Source organism: Littorina saxatilis, unplaced genomic scaffold, assembly GCF_037325665.1.
Source record: "Littorina saxatilis isolate snail1 unplaced genomic scaffold, US_GU_Lsax_2.0 scaffold_500, whole genome shotgun sequence".
Classification (NCBI taxonomy): domain Eukaryota; kingdom Metazoa; phylum Mollusca; class Gastropoda; order Littorinimorpha; family Littorinidae; genus Littorina; species Littorina saxatilis.
This window is the reverse complement of record NW_027127428.1, coordinates 48048-73410: the sequence shown is the minus strand read 5'-3', so window position 1 is coordinate 73410 and position 25363 is coordinate 48048. Positions and strand designations below refer to the sequence as shown.

The following is a 25363-nucleotide window of genomic DNA, read 5'->3' as shown; positions in this document are numbered from 1 at the left end:
AGGGCATGGAATCTGACACGGCACCCGCCAAAGGCTCGGGACAGGCGACATCAGCAGGCTGAGGTGGGATGTAGGGCTGACTTGGAGTTTCGGGATTTTCTGTGGACAAACGCAAACACATTTCAAATAAACGTTTTATGCCATGAAAGTCACACTAGCTATCTGGCATACTTCTCAGATCAAAGATTTCTTTTGCTGGGGTCACGTGACCGCCGCTCAAATAAAGGTAGCCACAAATTCGAAAAACGTAAGGTGCGAATTGAACAATGGTCGGAAATTCAGGATAGGCACAGTTTGGCAACTTTTTCAAACAGGGACAAAGTCAAAACACTTATCCATTCAGAACAGGTTGTTTTGTTAAGTTGTCTTGCGTAGTTCTTTAGTTGTCCCATTTCTACTAATGCATGTGTTGATCTCATGTACCATCCAAATCAAGAGTTTGTTCGTCAATGTTGAGGGGTACAATTACAAAAATGCTCACCCAAGCCTGAAATTCAAAATGGAATTGACGGCTTTTTCACCGTACATATGCCACACGAGATGTTTATAGTTACTCATAGTGATACCATTCACGGCTTGCCTCTAATTAACTCCCCTTGCATGCCGCCATTTTGTTTTGATGTCATTTGGGATCGCGCCGCGTGAAGTCCTTTAATGACAACTTTTAAGAATGTCATTGCGTGTGCTAGTTTTTACATTTAGTCAAGTTTTGACTAAGTATTTTAACATCGAGGGGGAATCGAAACGAGGGTCGTGGTGTATGTGTGTGTGTGTGTGTGTGTGTGTGTGTGTGTGTGTGTGTGTGTGTGTGTGTGTGTGCGTGCGTGCGTGCGTGTAGAGCGATTCAGACCAAACTACTGGGCCGATCTTTATGAAATTTTACATGAGAGTTCCTGGGATTGATATCCCCGAACGTTTTTTTCCTTTTTTCGATAAATGTCTTTGATGACGTCATATCCGGCTTTTCGTGAAAGTTGAGGCGGCACTGTCACGCTCTCATTTTTCAACCAAATTGGTTGAAATTTTGGTCAAGTAATCTTCGACAAAGCCCGGACTTCGGTATTGCATTTCAGCGTGATGGCTTAAAAATTAATTAATGACTTTGGTCATTAAATATCTGAAAATTGTAAAAAAAATTAAAAAATTATAAAACGATCCAAATTTACGTTTATCTTATTCTCCATCATTTGCTGATTCCAAAAACATATCAATATGTTATATTTGAATTAAAAACAAGCTCTGAAAATTAAAAATATAAAAATTATTATCAAAATTAAATTTTCCAAATCAATTTAAAAACACTTTCATCTTATTCCTTGTCGGTTCCTGATTCCAAAAACATATAGATATGATATGTTTGGATTAAAAACACGCTCAGAAAGTTAAAACGAAGAGAGGTATAGAAAAGCGTGCTATCCTTCTCAGCGCAACTACTAAACCGCTCTTCTTGTCAATTTCACTGCCTGAACGGTGGACTGACGATGCTATGAGTATACGGTCTTGCTGAAAAATTGCATTGCGTTCAGTTTCATTCTGTGAGTTCGACAGCTACTTGACTAAATATTGTATTTTCGCCTTACGCGACTTGTTATTGTTTTGGTTTCGAAAATTAGTCAAAGTTGCTACAGAAGCCTAAAACTATCGATTGATTGATTTATTTCTTTTTTCAAGTTTTCTTAGCTTTTAGATGGAGGAGTCGAACCATGTAATTTGTGTTTGTTTGTCCCCATTTTGTTGTGCACAAAGTGCGTCACTGACGTGGCACTGTTTTGTAACGTCTATGGCACTTTGGAACCATGTGTACTTGTTACTGGTAGATTTTAACCAATTTCCTTGTGATTTTTTGTTACATGTTCTAACTAAGGTTAACACAGTTGTAACTAGAGAAAGCTGAGCACAAAAACGAGATCATTTGTCCTTTATTTTTAATTTTTAGTGCAGTTAAACCGAGAGATTTGTACGAGTTATGATCCAAACAAAATGATCAAAACGCTATTATAAATGTTTCAGGTAACTGATCATCAAAAGTAATATATCATTTGAAAGGCCAAACATTTAACTGGTTTACCTCTCAGATATGACGCCATTAGGTTGCTACGTCATAAATGACGAGGCATCAAAATACGTCACTTTTGGGTTATGCTTCAAAACGGGGTCTTTTGTCAAGCACCATGAACAACTCCTCTTCTGTGAAAGAGTGTAGCTAAGTAATGACACAAAGGACATTTCTACAAAGGTTAAGAAAGTTACATGAATCAAAGCTGCTTCATAATTTACAATCTGATAAAAGAAAAGGGAAATCAAAACTGGGGAAAAAGGGAACAACTCTGAATCGCAAACAAGACGTCCGAACAGCTCTGCAAACGAGACTAATGTAGCCGCTGTATCAAAACTTAAGAACTAAGATTTTAAAATGTACATACGAGTATATAGTGCAAGACTTAAACTTTCATATAGAACAGTCCATAGAATTCTACACAATGACCTTCAGCTTCAAAAGCTGGCTGCAAAATGGATGCCTCATAATCTGACAGGGAAACGGAAGAAACAGGTTCGAGTTGCACGCGATCTGCTCAACTGTTTTGAACCAATTAGACCCAAACGTTTGCTGAATTTGATTTGATTTGATTGTTGTTGCTTTTTGGGTCCAGCGGACCATAATTATAGGCCAAATCAGGACCCCACAAGTTTAACATTACACAAATTTAAATTAAACCAATTTCAAAAAACAAAGTCAGAAACGTTACCCGAAGGGAACACAAAAGTTAAGTCGAAACCCTACGTGTCAAGGATCTTTAAAATTCAAATCTTAAAATAAAGGCCAGACTCCCTTAAAAATCCAAAGAGAGCTGTAGAGCTGGCCTCCGTAAAAATATGTTTCAAAATAGAGGTGTCAAAATACTTCACTCGTAAATCATACAGATCAGCGCATTCAGTGAGAAAATGTATCACAGTAAAACTATGATCACAGGCGTGGCACCATGGTGCCTCTTCTCTTTTCAGCAGGTGAACATGAGTTATATAAGTGTGACCAGTGTTTAACCTAGCCAAAACACTTTCTTCTTTTCTACTTGAAGCCAACAAAGGAAAGGAAGAGCTTTGATAGCTCAGGGCGTATCTTATACAGTTTATTTTCCTTGCAGGTACACCAACGGTCTTGCCAGATTTTAAACTGTAAAAAAGAGTTTTTCGACGAAGGTCGGTGAAAGGGACAGATTGCTCAGGAAGCGGTAGAACCGCCATCTCCAGAGCATTTTTTGCTGCCTTGTCAGCAATTTCGTTACCTTGTATGCGCATATGACTGGGCGCCCACATAAAATGTATAATCTTGACTTCAGAAGTTTAGTGTGAAGGTCGTGAATGTCGATTAAAAAAGATGAGTGAACTTTCTGGATGAAATAGCTTCAAGAGCTGAGAGCGAGTCCGATACAATCAGAAAAGACGAATGTGTCGACTGATAGATTAATTTCAACGTCAAGATGATGGCCCTAAGTTCCGCCGAATATACCGACGAACCGTTAGGCAGCCGAAGTTGAAGTAAGCGTTGTAATTTCTTGTTAGAGACTGCTGCAGCAGCAGCTGAATCATCCTTTAGAGAGCCATCAGTGAAGATAAATTCATACCCTGTGTATTTGGAACATTGTTCTAAAAGGAGCGGCCGAAAGACAGAGTCTGAGGTTTCATTCTTCTTGAAAGAAGTTAGGAAAAAATGTACGGTTGGGTTTTCCAATTTCCAGGGTGGAGTGTTTGTGGTCAAAGGATCGTCACAAACAGAGTCAATATCTATGACAGCCTTTTCACACTCAGAAAGCATACGTATGCCAAAAGTTGGTGTTTCGTTAGGTTTGGAAAGAAATTTGTCCTTCAGAGTAGGGTTAATAACACACTCATAGGCAGGATTTTCGGGGTTTGCTTTTAGCTTTAGGTAATAGTTTATAGAGAGCCGAAGTCTACGGATCTCCAAAGGAGGTTCTCCAGACTCAGCATACAAACTATCTACTGGTGTTGTGCGGAAAGCAGACCCTGGTGATGGATTGGATCCAAACTTTGAGGATATTTCTTTTGGCAGATCCGCAAACAATACAACCGTAGTCCAACTGTGGACGGACAAGAGAATGGTACAGACGTAACAATGTTGCTCTGTCAGCCCCCCAGTCCGTGTGACATGACTTTCAGGATGTTGAGTCCTTTTTGACATTTTGTTTTTAGATATTTGATGTAGGGTGGGAAAGAAAAGTTGCTATCAAAAATCAGTCCTAGAAATTTGACTTGTTTAGAAACTTTTATCCTGTGCCTGTACATGTAGCCTACTGATGGACTGAGAAAAACAAAATCAGGGGTTGTATTTCTTGAAGAGGTGTGTTTTAAGTGCTCGTTTGAATGCTTGGGGTGACTGAGAGTGGCGGATGTGAAAGGGGAGAGAATTCCATTGTGTGGGTGCGCAGAAAGTAAAAGTGCGTTGTCCGTATGTTTTGGTTTTGGTGTGTGGAATGGTAAGGATGAAACAGTCAGAAGAGGCACGGAGTTGTCTTGCTGGAGAATAGACGATGAGGAGTTCAGAGAAGTAAGCAGGAGACGAGCCAGAAAAGAAGTTAAAGCAGATAAGAGGGTGGACAGTTTGTAGTCAATGCGGGCTTGAATAGGTAACCAGTGCAGTGTGTGAAGAAGTGGTGTTGCGTGATCTCGTTTTCGTGCTTTGAGAATGAGGTGTGCTGCCGAGTTTTGGACTTTTTGTAGTTTATGCAGGAGGTACAGAGGACAGCCAGAGAGAAGAGAGTTGCAGTAGTCAAGTTTAGAAAGAACAAAGGCACACACAAGAGTGTTAGTTGTTTGAGAGGAGAGTGTGTGGCGAATGGTGCTGATCTTACGAAGCTCAAAATAAGCTGCTCTACAGACTAAAGATATATGTTTGTTGAGGGTCATGTCAGATGAAAGGGTGAATCCAAGGTTTTTAGCTGATGGGGAGAAAAGAATGTCGGTTATACAACCTTCCGGAAAAAAAGTTTGTTATCACCGTCGTATGTTTATGGACTTGCATCCAAAATATTCATGACTTCGCATGCATGCACACAACTCATTGATACAAGCACTTCCAAAGTTTTATTTGAGAATTGACAACAAGTTGCGTTACATAAGCAAAACGTTTTGTAATGGTGGCAAACGTTTTGTAGGCAACGCATAGTTTTGTCGTGGCAATCGCAAGCGTTATTAAACGCTTTTTGGGGGGTCAGCGAAGCGTAACAATTGCGACTGCTCTCCAAGAAAGAGTTACGTAATGGGAGTTTGCCAACAACGTTCTGTAACATGCCTGAGAGGTGGCTCGTTACTGGCTATAACACTCTCTCTCTCGGAGATCTCAAGGACGAGGCGGTCAACTTCTTGTAAGCTCCAAGAAATTGTTGTTTCTTTTCTAATTACCGTGCATTAAAGAACCATAATTTCAGACAAAGACCCTACCTTACTGTACCGAATCACACATAGCCTGTACAGGTTTGTTTACCCTGTTTTGCAAATTATTTGGACAAGAAAAAGGATGAAAGAAAGTCATACTAGAGTTACACGACGAACTGTTCACACTGAGTGTAAGGGTTCATCTCGACAGAAACCACATCGACGACTTGATGAATTGTTTTATTGGCTTATTGAAAAATGAAAGCTTCAAATGACACTTCAATGTAATACAGTTTCAACTATGGCTGTTTATAGCTCACTGGTTTAAACGCGCACAACAATTCTTGGAAAATGCTCTTTCAAGAGCCATTATCAGTTAAGCGTGTCAGCAGTGAGCTTTACTAGGCGTAGGCTGACATTTTTGCTCAGCGCTCTGAAAGAGCCAACTTCTTAAAAATTACCTTCGCGATCAAATCCTCATACCATCCATGTCTGATAAAATATGTACATAACATGAAATTTGAGTATGTGGCGCATCTGTTATTGTTCTTGAAGTTAACAAATTATTTTTTTTAATGTTTCAAAGACCTATCTTCAATTTAAGAACTCTTTCTGGCATGTCGCATATGATTTAAGATTCCATGTGTATTTTACGACATGTACTACCACAAATGACCGAAAGTTTAAAGGCAATGGGTTCAACGGTTACTGACAAATTCTGTTTTTTGTCTCATTACCCGCTAAAACGGCTTCAAATATTGCCTGTTATGCCTTCGGAGAGGATTGACACCTACACCGCTCAGCATGCCATAGTGTCCATGTTAGACAAGATATGTGAACAAAACTGACTGTTCTTTCCACTGACATGCAGAATATGTTTTGTTTAAGCAATTCTGATTTGTTGTCAATTTTCACCCGGGAACCTTGATTTTGCGAATTTGATTTTGGGGGGTGTCTGTGTTGTAAGTCGCACTGTATAGACACTAAGTAATGAAAACTCAATCTGTTTTCTGAACAATGTAGAGGAACGAATGGCCTTTTCAGTCATTTAATTGGTTTTACAACCAACAGCCTCATCAGAAAGATCTGCCCCAAAACGCATCTGCCTATTTTTTTGTATAACGGGTTGTATACAAATCAACCCCTCGAGAACATTCGATTTCCTGGTTTGATTTCTTCCAAGCATGCGCGAAGAATTCAACAGCGAAATGACAACGGATACTGAGCACGTCCACAACGAAACAATATCCAAAAACGAAGAAAAAAACTGTTTAAAACTGGTTTCATTGCAGCACCCCTTGCTTGGAACCTAGTTCCGTGCTATACTCTTGACCCGCAGAAGTTTTGCATTAAGGCTGTAGGATACTTCTGCGACTCGCTTATCGGATATAGAACCCTTTGTGTGTCGTAACAGGTAATCCACGCATGAGCCATATCCATATGCAAAATAATGAAATAAACATTCGGAAACGCCAGAAGTTGTAAAATACTGACATTTTTTATTAGTTCAATTAAAAACAATAGCTAAAACCTGCATTTACGGGAATAGAGTATACAACAAAATAGACTTTCCTATTTTTCACACAACAGTCAGCTTGTCTTCTTAGCTCAGTCGTTAGTGAAGTGCGCTAGAGACCATGAGGTCGCCGGTTCGCGCCTTGCCATGTTCGGTACATGTGTATTTTTTCTTCAACAAGAAGGGCAAAGCCCATACGACTCACATACTTTACACATTTTTCCTACCAAAATACATGTGACCTTGACCCAAGGTCAAGGTCATCCAAGGTCATGCAACACACAGCTGTTAATTCAAGACATAGGAAGTACAATGGTGCTTATTGGCTCTTTCTACCATGAGATATTGTCACTTTTAGTGGTTCACTACCTTATTTTGGTCACATTTCATAAGGGTCAAAGTGACCTTGACCTTGATCATATGTGACCAAATGTGTCTCATGATGAAAGCATAACATGTGCCCCACATAATTTTTAAGTTTGAAACAGTTATCTTCCATAGTTCAGGGTCAAGGTCACTTCAAAATATGTATACAATCCAACTTTGAAGAGCTCCTGTGACCTTGACCTTGAAGCAAGGTAAACCAAACTGGTATCAAAAGATGGGGCTTACTTTGCCCTATATATCATATATAGGTGAGGTATTCAATCTCAAAAACTTCAGAGAAAATGGGAAAAATGTGAAAAATAGCTGGTTTTTAGGCAACATTTATGGCCCCTGCGACCTTGACCTTGAAGCAAGGTCAAGATGCTATGTATGTTTTTTGGGGCCTTGTCATCATACACCATCTTGCCAAATTTGGTACTGATAGACTGAATAGTGTCCAAGAAATATCCAACGTTAAAGTTTTCCGGACGGACGGACGGACGGACGGACGACTCGGGTGAGTACATAGACTCACTTTTGCTACGCATGTGAGTCAAAAATGGGTTTATAGGTGTTATTTCGGAATTCACCAGTAACATCACTATGTTGGATGTTCTATTTTGCTTCCCTCTTTCTCTTCTTACGTTTTTGATCATCTGACTACCTTGCTTTTCTATTTGGAAGATAATATGCTCTCTTTTCTGAAAATTGGGTAGGGGGTGGGGGTAGTAAAAGCATCACAGTTCAAGATTTTGCGCAACAAGAGGTGTATTTCTTCTAAAATTGGTGAAGAGGGATAACTCAACTTGGTATCTAACACTATTTCTGAACACTGTAATCACTTTAACACTTTGAATCTATGTTTGTGTTCCATGCTTCAAATTGAGCTTCAAAAATGGATACAAAAGTGGTTTTTTTCGAATTCACCAGTAAAATCACTATGTATGATGTTCTATTTTGCTTCCCTATTTCTCTTCTTCAGTTTTTGATCATCTGACTACCGTGCTTTTTTATTTGGAAGATACTATGCACTCTTTTCTGAAAAATGGGTAGGGGTTGGGGATAGTAAAAGCATCACAGTTCAAGATTTTGCGCGACAAGAGGTGTATTTCTTTTAAAATTGGTGAAGAGGGATAACTCAACTTGGTATCTAACACTATTTCTGAACACTGTAATCACTTTAACACTTTTAATCTATGTTTGTCTGTGTTCCATGCTTCAAATTGAGCTTCAAAAATGGATACAGAAGGTTTTCCGAATTCACCAGTAAAATCACTATGGTTGATGTTCTATTTTGCTTCCTTATTTCTCTTCTTCAGTTTGTGATCATCTGATTGTTATTTTGTTTACATTTTCACAATACAATATTACAATTTCTTCAGTAGTGTTTGCCTGAAAAAATCTGATACCTATGCTCAAACTTCAGTCATTATCTTAAAATTTTGCGCGACAAGCACTTTTCATTTTGTTTTTTTCTGATAAAGCAAACATTGAACTAACAGAAAAAGTAACTTTTAAAACTACCTAATCACTTTGAAATTGGGCCTCCATAGTATACTCCAGCCTTAACTGCAACTCACCTCCACAGGGCATGGAGTCGGGCACGGCAGCCGCCAAAGCCTCGGGACAGGCGACATCAGCAGGTGGGATGGAGGGCTGACAGGGCGTTTCTGGATTGTCTGTGAACAAACACACACAAACCATGAATATTACCGAGTGCAATTTTACAACGCATAGTAAGACATCTCCCCCTTCCATAGAAACTCAGTATTCTATCAGTACTCTACTTCCATAACAACGTTTAGTCCATCCAGTGTGTGTGTGTGTAAACAGAAAATCTGCGGGTTTGTATATTATTGATTTGAGAAACAAAACAATTAGTCGCATAAAGCGCAAAATTACTACATTTAGTCAATCTGTCGAACTCACAGAATCAAACTGAATACACTGCAGGAAATAGCTGACACCTTTCACGTGGAAAACAGAGTGAAATTGACAAGCCACTATAGCGCAGTAGCGTTTGCGCTTAGCAGGAAATTGCACTTTTCTGTAATCTTTTTTACGTTCTGAGCTTGTTTTTAATCTAAACAAAACATATCTATATGTTTATGGAAACAGGAAATGATAAAGAATAAGATTAATTGATAATTAAAGCCCCAGTCTGCCTCAAATGGTTTACAGAACGATTTAAATCTTCTCACGAAAAAAGCAGTTCTAACCTTATGGAACACACTTGCAATAGCATTTAACAGCATTAAATGACACAGTTCGTTTGAATGGCTATTTAGCTTGCGTAAACCACACACCAGATTTCGTGGTTTATTTTACCCCTGAGCCATCGTGGACCCGTGTCACACACTTTCCTTTTTTTTCACAATTTCGTCGTCCGTTTTTGATTTTACTGCGACATGCTGTATCTACAAAAGCACGAAATTGTGTACCTCTGAATCTAAAATGCAACAAACGACTGCGAGTCACACAAACTTATCTGCGGCGGTTAGGTTCAAAGAAACAAGCGATAAGCAGAACATTCGTCTGCTTGGGGAAACACGACCTTGCGTGACCCGTCACCTACTTCCGGGCTCCCTTTTTTAAAACTTTCAAAACTTCGAGTTGTACTGATCTTGTCTTGATGAAAAACAAACAAAGTTATGATTAAAGAATGTTTGTGTAACAAGCTGTCAATGTATTATTTAGATTTTAAAAGTAGAGCCAAAATGAGTCTTACGATTTGTTTAACAATACATCCGGCTGGCCGTGCAAAAATACATTCGTTGAAAAATGCTCGCTCTTTACGGAGGGCACCTACACTAGTCTACTCGTCATGAAAAACTTTACAGATGCGTTTGAGGGCAGATCTTTCTGATGAGGCCGTTTATCGTAAAACCAATTATATGACTGGAAAGGCCGTTTATTCCCCTAACTTATTCAGCAAACAGACTGAGTTTACATGACGTAGTGTCAATACAGTGGAACCTACAACACAGACACCCCCCAAAATCAAATTCGCAAGATCAAGGTTCCCGCGATAAACTCGACAAAAGTTCACAACAACTTAATCAAATATATCTTGTCTACCATGGATGCTAAGGCATGCTGAGCGGTGTAGGTGTCATTTGAAGGCAATGCGTTGGCGAGTTCCTCAAATGTATCATTTTTTGTCTCATTACCCGCTAAAACGGCTTCAAAAACTGCCTATTATGCCTTCTGAGAGAATTGACACCTACACCGCTCAGCATGCCATAGTAGCGTCCTTGGTAGACAAGATATGTAAACAAAACTGACTGATTTGGATGCAGATTTGATTGTTTTGTCTAACGACATGCTAAACATGTTTCGTTTCAGCAGTTCTGTTTTGTTGTCAATTTTAACGCGGGAACCTTGATTTTGCGAATTTGATTTTTTTTTTTGGGGGGGGGTGTCTGTGTTGTAGGTTCCACTGTATCGACACTACGTCATGTAAACTCAATCTGTTTTCTGAATAAGTTAGGGGAATAAACGTCCCTTCCAGCCTCATCAGAAAGATCTGCCCTCAAACGCATCTGTAAAGTTGTTTGTATGACGGGTAGAGTAGAATGTTCTCAAGCGGTGTGTTTAAACGAAATGTACTGTGTGTAAAAGCCTGACAGTGTCTGAGGCCAGAAACTGATGATTTATGGGAAGCTGTGTGTGCCTTTAAGCTTCCAAGCTGAAATGCAATCCAATAGTCTGGGCTTTGTCGAAGATTGCGTGACCAAAATATCAACCCATTTGATCGAAAAATGAGCTCCCATGGGGTCGCCTTCACGGGGCGGGAGTATTTCCACAGAGCTACCCCACCCCTTTACTTCTCTTCTTTTGTCTTATTTCTGCCTTACCAGTCCTTTCACCTATATTTCCTTCCAAGAAAACACTCCCTACTATTCCCTGCAGTTTTCCAATTCTTTTCTTGTTGTCTTATTTCTACCTGACTGGATCCATCACCTTTGTTTCACTTACCAAAAGTCTTCTTTTCCACATCCTTATTTCTCTGCCCCTCGCATGTCGTAAGAGGCGACTAACGGATTCTGTTTCTCCTTTTACCCTTGTTGAGTGGTTCTTGTATAGAATATAGTCAATGTTTGTAAAGATTTTAGTCAAGCAGTATGTAAGAAATGTTTAGTCCTTTGTACTGGAAACTTGCATTCTCCCAGTAAGGTCATATATTGTACTACGTTGCAAGCCCCTGGAGCAATTTTTTGATTAGTGCTTTTGTGAACAAGAAACACTTAACAAGTGGCTCTATCCCATCTCCCCCCTTTCCCCTATCCCATCTCCCCCCTTTCCCTCGTCGCGATATAACCTTCGTGGTTGAAAACGACGTTAAACACCAAGTAAAGTAAAGTAAAGTAAAGATCGAAAAATGAGGGTGTGACAGTGTGGCCTTAACTTTTACACAAAACCCCGGATATGACGTGATCAAAGTCATTTATCGGAAAAATTGAGAGAAAAAAAGAAGCGTCTGGGGATATTATTCTCAGGAACTCTCATGCAAAGGTTCATGAAGATCGGTTTGGTAGTTTTCTCTGAATTACTCTATACACACACACACACACACACACACACACACACACACACACACACACACACACACACACACACACACACACACACACACACACACACACACACAGAGTAAGTGAGAGTTATGCGGAACCAATCTTTTTTTCTCGACTAATCTTTGAGTAGAGGTATTAGGCACAGACTAGTCTTACAACCTGTCATAGCAGATATGTATACAGATGTTACGTAATATTCCGGAACAACAATTGTTAAACCCCTCATAGGATTATTCCCCTGTGTCCAAAAAAATCATGACTTCCAAAGTATTTAGACAACTGATTGATACAAACACTGCCAACATTTTATTTGGGTATGTAGCACTGACGCAAATTTGCTAGCATGTTTTGAGAGGAACGCAGCAATACCCGCTGTCAGTGCAAAACAGGGCGGGGATGTAGCTCAGTCGGTAGCGCGCTGGATTTGTATCCAGTTGGCCGCTGTCAGCGTGAGTTCGTCCCCACGTTCGGCGAGAGATTCATTTCTCAGAGTCAACTTTGTGTGCAGACTCTCCTCGGTGTCCGAACTCCCCCGTGTGTACACGCAAAGCACAAGACCAAGTGCGCACGAACAAGATCCTGTAATCCATGTCAGAGTTCGGTGAGTTATAGAAACACGAAAATACCCACCATGCTTCCTCCGAAAGCGGCGTATGGCTGCCTAAATGGCGGGGTAAAAACGGTCATACACGTACAAGCCGTGGGAGTTTCAGCCCATGAACGAACAAACACAAACAAGTGCGAAACTGCGTGAACGTTACATTTTTTTCTCTCATGTGTTTCCACAACTAGCAAATTTACGCCAGTAGATAAACGCAAATGAAACTTCGACAGTATCTATACCAATAATTTATCTGTAGACATGCACAGTCATGAATTTTGTTGACTCAATGGAACAATCCTATGACGGCTTTATCAACTTTATTTACGGAACATTACGCAACATCTGAATAAATATCCGTGACAATCTATAATTTTAATCGTAATACGTTTGGTATAATGGCAAAATATTCGTAAAGTTTCAAAGCAATCCACTAAGTCATTGCCATGATACCCCTCAAAATTGACGCAAAAACGCGAGTTTTTTCCCGTCGATTTTTAATTGGTCCGTTCCGTTTTTGTCAAGTCCATTTTGGGGGTACCCTTACCTGAGCGGCTATCACGTGATCCATGTAAAAGAGTTCTTTGATCCAAAAGGTGTGCCACATAGTCAAATGGACGGCCTTACCTGGCATAGAAAGTTTGAATGAAATGACACGGGAATTAAATAAATGCTTTAATTGGGGTGCGAAATTTGCCGCAACACGGTTTTTTTGGCTACGTTTTAATTTACATGAGCAAAAAAATGATTGCACTCATTTTCGTACCCCAACTACATTCATTGCCGTGTCATTTCATTCAAACTTCTCTGCCATTAAAGGCCGTCCACTTGGCTATTTGGCGCACTTTTCGGATCAAAGATTTCTGTTGTAGGTATCACGTGACCGCCGCCGAAGTCAACCTGACAAAAACGTAAGGTACCAATAAAACAAATTAACACAAATTCAGAATAGGCTTAACTTGGCAATGTTTAAAACCGAGGAGAAAGCCAAATTAGTTATCTATCTAGAACAGGTTGTTTTGTTTTGCTATATTGTGTATCTCTTGTGGTATGTCAGTTCTACTGATGCAGATGTTGAGCGCATGAACAGTAGAAAACGAGATGTTTTTGCGTCCATTTTGAGCGGTACCGTGACAAAAAGCGCTGTATTTCAGCAATGACTAAATGGATTGCTTCGTAACTTTCAGGATCTTAAGTCTATACGAGACGTACGTCCGGTAAAAAACATCGCATCGTTACAGATATTTGTCGAGATGATAAGCAATCTTCCGGAAAATGTTTTAAAACGTATCATAAATTTGAAGGTTTACATACAAAAAAAATCATGATTTCTCAAATATTACAAATACTGCCAAAGTTTCATATAAATACAATCACTAGTTTACGTTTCCTCGTCCAGTAAACACGATCAAATGTTTTTGTAGGGTTGCAGTGCGACAGCGTCCAGTCATACGTGACATCAGCATGTTTTGAGAGGCACTCAACGATAACCGCTGTCAATAGCAAACAACCTGAACATTCTTTTTTTTTTCTCATGTGTTTACATTGCAAGAAAATGTCCGTCAGTGGTCATACTCGAATAAAACTGTGGCAGTTCTGCTAACAACCAATTGTCTGTATGCGTGCAATGCCATACATTTTTGGGATGTAAATTCACAAACCTGTGACGGGTTTAAAAACATTTTCTGGAAGAGTGCATAACATCTGAGTTCAAACATGTAGTGACCCAAAATCTCACCCAGGGTAAGTCTCGTATGTATGTAGACTTCAGCTCCTAAACGTTTCGAATCAATCCATTTAGGCATTGCTGTACATCAAAATAAAGCGCTTTTTCTGTTATGGTACCCCTCAAAATGGACGCAAAATCCTCTCGTTTTCTACTGCTCTTGTGTTCCACACCTGCATCAGTTGAAAATACATAACACAAGAGATACGCAAGATAGCAAAACGAAATAATATAATAATAATTCTCTTTATTTATATAGCGCCTTATCCGAAGTTCAAAGCGCTTTTATGCCGTGTGAGATGGAATTTTTTACACAGTATAACACGCATTCACATCGACCAGCAAACCTCAAGCCTGTTAGGCGAATGTTCACCTTTCGCGGCCTTTATTCCAAGTCACACGGGTATTTGATGGACATTTTTATCTATGCCTATACAATTTTGCCAGGAAAGACCCTTTTGTCAATCGTGGGATCTTTAACGTGCACATCCCAATATAGTGTACACAAAGGGACCTCGGTTTTTCGTCTCATCCGAAAGACTAGCACTTGAACCCACCATCTAGGTTAGGAAAGGGGGGAGAAAATAGCGGCCCGACCCAGGGTCGAACACGCAACCTCTCGATTCCGAGCGCAAGTGCGTTACCACTCGGCCACCCAGTCCATGACCCAAGAAACAACCTGTTCATTTTTTTCACACGTCAGTTACGGGCTTTTAATCCCGAAGGCTGGTTCTGAGTAGCGACGAACGTAATCGGAAGTTCCGATGTTTACCGAGTTGCGCCATCTTTGTGCAAGCAGCTTGGGAGATTTCAAAATGTTTGCTGTGTGCAGCACATGTTCAACAACGACAACATCGAATACAGATATTTTGGAAGTTTTGAAGGTAAGAACTTCTTTTTCCTGTCGTAAAACTAAAATACACCCTCTAATTGAAAGCATGCTCGTGTATTGGAGCCAAAAACCGCATGGATACTGGCACACGCTGATGCACACTGTCACAACTTAGATCTATAACTGATCCCAAGTTCGATCGGTGCATTTTCGAATAAATCGAATCGAATAAATCTCGGTCAGTACTGGCATACATGTCACGTGAGTAGATCTATAGGGTGCTGTATTTACTGGCGTGTCTGAATTTCTGGTAATCTTAAACTTTAGAGTGTTAAATTCATAGCTCAAAATTCAGTGGCATTCTTTCCTTAATTTTAATACAAGTCCCTGAAAACAAGCCAAAGAACATTTGTCGTAAAATTAATTGACGGATTGAGCTCCAAACTTAAGCATGATTAATTAATTTGGCTGTTTCATCGACGAAAAAGACGTGAAAATGCTTACGTTTTCTACCAGGGGACATCATTTACATGACAGAGTTACGTCCCTTGTCACAGTATTTGACGCATGTACACGAAATGCAATCGTACACTAAAGGTACATAGTTCATTCCGTACGTGACTTCAAAGGGATCTAAAATGACTTGTTATACTTAAAAGTGCAGGTTCTGCAATTTTGGAGGCTTAGATGCCTCTAAAATTATAAGCTATGAATTTAACACACAAAAATTCAAGACTGACTGTTATTACCAAATGTCTTGTATTATAAGTCTAAAAAAGGAACTATAAATAGTTTGAGTTTGAAGACTGAAAGTGCTAGAGTCCGCAGATATAATTATGGTCGCCTAACTAACTTATTTTTTGTGCCTTAAAAAATATATTGATTACATTTTCATTTTTTGGGTCGTCACTATTAGTGTGGAGAAGAGGCCTCAGGGCGGGGGGAGGGTCGGAAAGAAATGCTTGCCAATACTTTAAAAATATTGTTGGTCCCAGTTCACTCGTATGCATTCTGATACTGTTCATTACTAGCATGAGGCTACAAGTACAACTTTTTAATCGGGGATTCCATGGAGGTCATTTTTACATATTCTCAAACGGTCTGGAAAATCGGGAATAGTTTGTTTTCAAATGGTCTGATGTATGGTAGGGGAGGTCAGTCTGGCCGTCACTCAGAGTCGCATTTGAGTACGAATACGAGAGATTGTTTTCGAAGTTCATCTTCGAAATTTTTGCTTGTAACTTATGTAAGTTTATTTGCCACCTCCTTGAATAAACGGATTTAGGTCTGACCTGTATTATGTCAAATTGAGCGGCCATGGACCAGCGTATCATGTAAACGGACATTTGACCAGATTTCAATACAATTCTCGGACAATTCAGAAAAAAAATCAGGTCTGTGACCGATATCCAACGTCAAACGACACCCCTGTAACAAGCTTGCTCAGTTATTGTTAACTTTGTTTATTTTCCACTTTCAGCACCGGTTGCCTGTAGGCAAGTTTAAGCATCTGATATTGTGGTAATATCCAGTAGTAGATCGTATCTGCAGCAGACGATCCTTCTCTATGTACAATGCAAGGGAAGCAACTCCCTGCCCCTGCGCGGGCAGCGTCGTTCTGGTACTTGAATAAACCTGTTGTCTTTACTCTCGCTCGTCCTCGTTTCTGACTGTATGCAAGAATACTACATGGTGGCAGCGGTCTCATAGGCCCCACGATGCAAGGAGACAACAATGAACAGGCCCAGGCAGCTGAAAACAGGGTTCAGCGCCATACACCCCTGCCATTGCCGAAAACGTTCGACGGCACGCCGGCTTCATGGCCAAAATGGCGGACGCGATTCGATCGCTACAGAACAGGCTCTGGACTTTTCGAGAAATCAAAGAATGAACAGGTCAGCACCTTTTTATATGCGATGGGCGAGGCTGCAGATGACATTTTAACCACTCTGCGAGTCGACGAAAACACAGCAACGTACGGAGAGGTAAAACAGGCACTCGACGACTACTTTGGTGCCCGTAAGAACGTTGTCGTGGAGAGGGCCAGATTCAACAAACTGACCCAGAAACCTGGAGAGCCAGTCGACTCTTTCATCCAGGAGCTGTACCGCATTGCAGAGGAATGTGAGTACGGCCCCCTGAAAGATGAACTAATCAGAGACAGGATTGTGGTGGGAGTGACGGACGACGACTTGTCCGAGAAGCTGCAGAGCATGGCGAAGCTAACACTAGTGGACGCAATACAGCATAGCAGACAAGCAGAAGCCAGGAAAGAGTCGCAACCTCTGATCAGAGACAAAGCAGGAGTGGACTTCGTGAAGCACAGGCAACACAAGTCACACTCTCATCCCAAGACGGCCTCCAGCAACAATCACAGTCGACGTCAAACCTTCCAGCCACACAGACAACAGAAGTGTGGTTCGCACGGAAAAGATCCTGTAATCTATGTCGGAGTTCGGTGGGTTATGGAAACACGAAAATACCCAGCATGCCAACACAACGAAAGCGGATTGAGCTGACTATGCTCTCAGAGTATAGTGTAAGAAACCCAAATGAGCAAACGAGCTTACATGTAACCAGAAAAAAATTCTGGAACGCTGAAGAAGAAGAATTGTAGATGATTGAGGCCTGGGTAAATAGGCAGGTTGGTTGGTTATTTAAGAGGGAATCAATATGATCACAAATGTGTTCTCAGAGCCAAATAAATGTTCTTCCAGTCCTAGCCGTTTGTGAGCGAGTATGTTGCTAAATGTGTTCTTTAAATGTTTAAAAGAAAAAAAGTTTTGTTATTGTTGACCCTTTGACTACTTTTTAATACATAGGCCTACTTAGGGCGATGCGCAAACCACCCGTCACAACAATAGCCGATTTCGGCACCTGTGAGGTAACCCCCACGAACACCATCAAGTGGGCATCCAGATCCAGATCCAGATTTAGTAAGAACCTAAATCGAAAAATATATAAAACCTCGAAAGTTTAGCAAACAGAAAACTTGGATTGAGCGAGTACTGAGTGCAATTCTTTTCGCTCTATCGTATTTAATTCACACATTGATCCTGCAGCAGTGACGATCATCTCTACATTGCAATCGGCAAAGTTCGAAGCTCGGATTGCACTCATTCCAGCGCTACCGTGTACTCGAAAATAGCCTTCGGGATTAAAAGCCCTTAACTGACGTGTAAAAAAAAGATTTTTCTTTCTTCCAGTATGTACACGTTGCCAAGCTGCGCCTATTCTAAATTGTTGTCGATTTGTATTTTGTACCTAACGTTTTTGTTGGGTCGATTTTGGAGGTACCCTTTCTTCGACGACGGTCACGTGATACACAAATCTTTGATCTGAAAAGTGTGCTAGGTAGCCAAATGGGTGCAATACTTTTTTTCTCAGTTTATATACAAGACAGGTAGAGAGTAAATGGCAATTGAACTGATGGGTTTTTAAAGCGGGCTTAAAAGCAGGAGATGCGGGAGAATTTCCATTGCATGGGGGCAGCATGGGAGAAGAACCAGTAACCAACATGGAAAATGACAAAAATCCAGGATTCAGCAGAAGAGCGAAGCTGTCTGGAGGAAATTTTGACAGTCAAAAAATCAGAGATCAGAGATCAGAAGAAGTCTGAGAGAAGAAATCATGATATGGCACAGAGTTTGTAGTCAATGCGAGCTTGAACATGTATGTAACCAGTGGAGAGAGCGTAGCAGTGGTTTGGCATGATCTATATTTATTGCGAACGAGGTATTTGGTTACAGGCTGTGCGCACCTGCTCTGAGCCAAAGGGGCTCCGCTCACATATGTAACTTGAGCAGGACCGACGACGCACTGCAGATTATCCGAGCCCGCTACACGGTGCATGAAAGAAAAACGGGCCAAGTACTCGTCATAATCCCTATCGCGGCATAAATAATAGGCAGTGCGTCGTATGTGCCTCTGAAACTGCGCAGGTATATTCTGCCCATAAGGGGCAAACTACACCTGCGCAGAATCAGCGGCGCTGCCTGCTGGGATAGGGATTATGACGAGTACTTGACCTGTTTTCTTTTCAAGCAACGAGTAGCGTGCTGGGAAAAAAATAATTACCTCAATAATCTGCATGCAGTGCGTCGTCTGTGCCGCTGACTCTGCGCAGGTGTAATTTGCCCCTTAGAGTCAGTCAGCGGCACAGACGACGCACTGCAGATTATTGAAGTAATTCTTTTTATTTCCAGCCCGCTACACGTTGCGTAAAAAGAAAAAAAGCCAAGTACTCGTCATAATCATTGTGGCAGCATGTAGTGTAGCGGCGACTGCGCAGGTATAATTTGACCCTAACTGGTTTCCAGCCACATAACCGCAGCGAACCTGCCTAGATCCACATGCTTGACTACATATCCCCCTTCCTCCCCCACCCACCCTATTCAAACCTCGACTGTAAAGTGCGTTTTGTGTGGATGTTTGTTACCAGTCTAGTCATAATCTTTTGTGTACGCACAGCAGACTTGAAATTTCACGAAATGCAAACTGGAATTCAAAATCACTGGCGCATCGTATCGTGTGATAAACACCTCAGCCACACTAATATCTTGGAACATTATAAGATGGTTTGTTGACAGACCAGCTTTTTTGTCGGTCCGAGGGGGAGCATATCGTCTTTTGTTTCATATTATTATTATTATTATTATGAACATTTGTGCGCCTAATCTAAATATAGCCCTAGGCGCTTACAAAATATAATATATTTATTGACCAAGGCCGAGAGAGTGAGAGACAATGACAATTCTTTATTTAACGAATTGTCATTGTCATTGTCTCTCACTCCCCATCTATCTCTCGAACTGAGAGAGAGAGAGAGAGAGAGAGAGAGAGAGAGAGAGAGAGAGAGAGAGAGAGAGAGAGAGAGAGAGAGAGAGAGAGAGAGAGAGAGAGAGAGTCTAAGAATAAAGATTTAGGGCTGGGCCTTTTTATATTTAGTCAAGTTTTGACTAAATATTTTAACGTAGAGGGGGGAATCGAGACGAGGGTCGTGGTGTATGTGTGTGTGTGTGTGTGTGTGTGTCTGTCTGTGTGTGTGTGTAGAGCGATTCAGACTAAACTACTGGACCGATCTTTATGAAATTTGACATGAGAGTTCCTGGGTATGAAATCCCCATACGTTTTTTTCATTTTTTTGATAAATGTCTTTGATGACGTCATATCCGGCTTTTCGTGAAAGTTGAGGCGGCACTGTCACGCTCTCATTTTTCAACCAAATTGGTTGAAATTTTGGTCAAGTAATCTTCGACGAAGGCCGGGGTTTGGTATTGCATTTCAGCTTGGTGGCTTAAAAACTAATGAGTGAGTTTGGTCATTAAAAATCTGAAAATTGTAAAAAATAAATAAAAATTATAAAACGATCCAAATTTACGTACATCTTATTCTTTATTATTTTCTGATTCCAAAAATATATAAATATGTTATATTTGGATTAAAAACAAGCTCTGAAAATTAAAAATATAAAAATTATTATCAAAATTAAATTGTCCAAATCAATTTTAAAACACCTTCATCTTATTCCTTGTCGGTTCCTGATTCAAAAAACATATAGATATGATATGTTTGGATTAAAAACACGCTCAGAAAGTTAAAACGAAGAGAGGTACAGAAAAGCGTGCTATCCTTCTCAGCGCAAGTACTACCCCGCTCTTCTTGTCAATTTCACTGCCTTTGCCGTGCGCGGTGGACTGACGATGCTACGAGTATACGGTCTTGCTGCGTTGCATTGCGTTCAGTTTCATTCTGTGAGTTCGACAGCTACTTGACTAAATGTTGTATTTTCGCCTTACGCGACTTGTTTTTTAATAGCCTCAGTTGCATGCAGGCTGCTTGAACCCTTACTTTTTTGCCCTTATTTTTTTTTCTGCGGGCAGGGAGTATCCTTCTTCATAGTTTTTTGTTTTAGTTCTTATCTATTTTTTGTTGTTTATTCTACATTCCTTAACTGCAATTCATAATCAAAAATATATCTAATTTCTACTGGAGTTCCATACTTATAAATCCCTAAACACATTTTTACCATAATAATCATAACATTAACATAATCAACAACTGCATGTAAATATTCAGAACAATATATCATACCAAACAAGCAATCATGTACATTTATATTTTATCTTTACGTTATACTTTACGAAGACTTTATCCTCAATATATTTCCAAATATTTGAAACTAGCGTGAGAGACCCGGCTTCGCCCGGGCTCTTCTGTCTGTCTGTCTATGGCTGTCTGTGTGCGTCTCTCAAACACACACACACACACACACACACACGCGCGCGCAGGTAATAAAACATTCTGAGTTCGGTTCAAAAGTGTATGTTTAAAAAGAAAATTTATTAAGTGGGCCCGGCTTCGCCCGGGGGTGGCCTCAAAAGCATTGAAAGGCATGTGCTGCCCACTGAGAGTGTCACAATATATATTCAATTCCTACTTACATGGTTTTTATAGAATGAGTTACCTCCCTTTCTTGAGAAAATTCCAGATAATTGACCTGCAGGTTCAACTGATCATGCTACACCCGTAGATGCGATGTGTTGGTGTGATAAGAGTTACCTCCTGTCCATGGATAACAAAGCACGAGTTACCTCCCTTAGCTTCTAGAAATTTCTCGAACTGTCCAGTTAATTTTCTTTCTTCATTTGAGCCATACAGAGTCTCTAATATGCCTGGCATAGTGTGCTTACTATACAGTATACATGTGAACACCAGGCACTGAACTGGCCTTGCATTATATAGGCTGTATTCAATAAATGGGAGGTCCATAATCTGAGAAAGGAAACAATAAATCAAGAAACTAAAACCCAGGTGCACATCTGCGGCTCCTAGGGAGTGTGCATGCACGACATCGTCTTCCTGCCCCCTCCCTTCTCGGAGCTTTGGCGATCACAGACAGACAGACACACAGACAGACACACACACACACACACAGACAGACAGACACTCTCTTTTATTTATATGTATAGATAGATCTTTTTACATGAATAAACAAAAATGTCCCTTATAATCAATTTCACCAACACAATATGTACAATCCACACTAGGCGAAATATCAATTTTAGATAACAAAATGTTTGTGGGGTATATATTATGAAGAACTTTCCAGTGCAACAATCTTAATCGTGTTTCTTTTATTATATCGGAAACTAGACTCCAGTGTTTATTCATAAGTTCAAAACCAAATGTATGTTTCCAAAATCTTACTGCAATGGGTTCTATAACTGACTTTTCCATTAAAATGTTACGAATCTGCCTTGATTTTAATAACACTTCACTATGGAAAATATTTACATTTCTATTTATAATTCCATCTTTTGTTTTTTTTAACTGCGTTTTCAATTGCGGTTCTTACTGCGTTATATTGAAACACACGTCCAGGTTTGTTTCCGATTCTGTCACAAACAGTGTGGAACGATATCCTATATGTCCATTTACCAAAATATTCTTTACAAAACCCTCGCGCCCCCTAATTGGCGTAGAGGCGCGTCCCCCGGATGGTGGATGGGGGAGCCTTCTCTACTAACTTCTGAGAGAAGGTCGCATCACTCTCGATGCCGTGAACCTGATTAGGATCTTTTTCTTGTCTCTTCTCTATTTCTGCCTCCCCAAAGCCCTTTCACTTACCTTTTCTATCCAATTAAATTCTCCACCTTTTTTCCCCAAAATATGGTGAATTCCGAGTTTGTCATGTGTGACCAGGGGATGAGTGGCTGACACGTGTAGTTTTGATGGCTTCAAGTAGAAAAGAAGAAAGTGTTTTGGCTAGGTTACACACTGGTCACACTTATATAACACATGTTCACCTGCTTAAAAGAGAAAAGGCACCATGGTGCCACGCCTGTGATAATAGTTTTACTGTGATACATAGTTTTACTGTGATACATTTCCTGACTTTGTTTTTTGAAATTGGTTTAATTTAGATTTGTGTAATGTTAAACTTGTGGGGTCCTGATTTGGCCTGTATGGTCCGATGGACCCAAAAAGCAACAACTATCAAATCAAATCCTTTACAAAACAAATACCAGCATTAACCCATTCACGTAAAAATAACGTTTGGCCCCTTATACAAAACTTAACAATTATTCCACAAAAAAAGTTCGTCTATTTTAACCTCTTCTGCAACTTCTGTTTCAAACTTAGGTTGTATTGTGTTGGTTAGAAAATAAGTATGTTTCCAACACATACTATCTATTAATCCCAAGCCTTTAAATTGCTTGGGTAACACTTCTGACAAAAAACACCTGTGTTTTCCCAAACGTAACAACAAATCAGATGGAATACATTTCCATTTACCATATACATCATTTTGCAAACGTAATGCCCACGACAATAAAAACGAGTTCTGTAAATCATTCACATCAATCATATTCAAACCACCTTGTTTAATATCTTTACACATAATTTTCCTCTTCACTTTTTCAAATGATTTGTATCTTTTTTCCGCCAGATAAACCAGTATAATAATGTGTTCAAAATCATCATGACGTGTTTAGGAATTACCAGAGCTTGCATCACAGAGATTACTTGTGAAAGTAACAGTGATTTTACCAAACATATTTTACCCATAATACTGCAATTTCTTCTATACCATGTTTTCATAATTCGTTGTATTTTATCAATTCTAGGTGTCCAATTCTCTTCTATTTCTGATAGAATTGCTGAAGTAGACTCCCAAGATTGTTATTATGGACTTCCGTTTCAGGTTACAACATTCCACGTTTGAATATTTTTTGGGAACCAAACCACATTTATTTTTATTAACTGACAATCCAGAGAACTTTGAAAAATAGGAAACTAATGTTAAAGCGTTCTTAACATCACCACTGTCGTGTCAAAACAGCGTTATATCGTCTGCGTATAACAATATCTTCAAATTCGGGTCGGAGACGGGCGCAGTGGCGTGGTGGTAAGACGTCGGCCTCCTAATCGGGAGGTCGTGAGTTCGAATCCCGGTCGCTGCCGCCTCGTGGGTTAAGAGTGGAGATTTTCCCATCTGCTAGTGACTCAACCCCCTTCGTGTGTACACGCAAGCACAAGACCAAGTGCGCACGGAAAAGATCCTGTAATCCATGTCAGAGTTCGGTGGGCTATAGAAACACGAAAATACCCAGCATGCTTCCTCCGAAAGCGGCGTATGGCTGCCTAAATGGCGGGGTAAAAACGGTCATACACGTAAAATTCCACTCGTGCAAAAACACGAGTGTACGAGGGAGTTTCAGCCCACGAACGCAGAAGAAGAAGAAACAAAATCGGGTCGGAACTTTCTTCAACTATGCTTGGTAATTGTATTCCTTTTAGGGATTTCTCTGATCTAATTTTAACTGCCAGTGATTCTAGTGCAAGATTGTTACAATCTGTCCTTGAAACGAACACACACACACACACCCCGGGCCATTGTTTTAATCAGTCAGTCAAGTATTGACGTAATGTAAAAATGAGAAAAACGTCCAGTGATATAATTAAGAAATAGTGATATGGACACGAAGTTCGATTGAGACGTAGTGACTATGACACACGCGCCTGGTGTGAATAGCGCTACGTATCGATAGCACTACTTTCGTGGATTTCTGTCGATAGCGCTACGAAAATAGCGCGAATGACAAGATGTGCAATGACACAGTGATTACGGGAGTCACCCGCCACAGCCATTATTCCCCATATCCAAAAACTTGCGATTGTATTTTGGGCCCGAAGATACGTCAACAGCAGGAGCACTGTATTCTCATGCTCTTCATAAATACGTGACACCATCCTTCCCACAGAAATCGCTTCACTAACACAAAACAATGTCATCGGAACAAAACGATGTAGGAGTATTTTACTTACGATTTGTTTCTCTTTCCGCCATGACAATATTTATCTTATCCTAAGATCAACAGTGGAAGGCTTGTGCATTTGCCAGGTCAGGAAACAGGAAGTTTCACACGGTGTTACGTGAAAGTTGATCCACCATTAAACTACTAGACCAACCATCCAACACTAACATGCTGATTTCAGAGTGCATTTTATGTTATTTGTTTTTGTATCTAAGTAAGACTGCTAACTGCTGGCTGCAGATGTTAAAACCAGATTTTGTTTCATTTAGTTGTGCGCAGTCTATTGTATATTGTACATTGATAGAAGTGAAGGCATGTTTTAGTAGACAGATTGGGGAGTCACCGATTTTGTTTCTCAGGAACGCTTCACAGTAGCACGCCGTGGATCGTGTAACTCTGCATTTGCGCCACCGCAACTTTTTATCGCTTCACGCCGACGAAGAGGCAAGCTGCAAGGTAGGTCTCTCACAGAAAATGAAAATTTGTAGGACTTTCAGGCATCATCTAGATTCTTCATTAGTAGATTTTAAAGA

General features: G+C 40.3%; 1 long non-coding RNA gene across 1 annotated transcript; it reads right to left on the bottom strand.

Annotated features, from left to right (window-relative positions):
* LOC138955890 (uncharacterized) lies at positions 1–24914 on the bottom strand. The gene is made up of 3 exons (XR_011452417.1): positions 24841–24914; positions 8854–8952; positions 1–99 (listed from the first exon to the last, which is right to left on the bottom strand). It is a non-coding gene; the product is annotated as an uncharacterized lncRNA (long non-coding RNA).
* Positions 24915–25363: the final 449 nt, after the last annotated feature.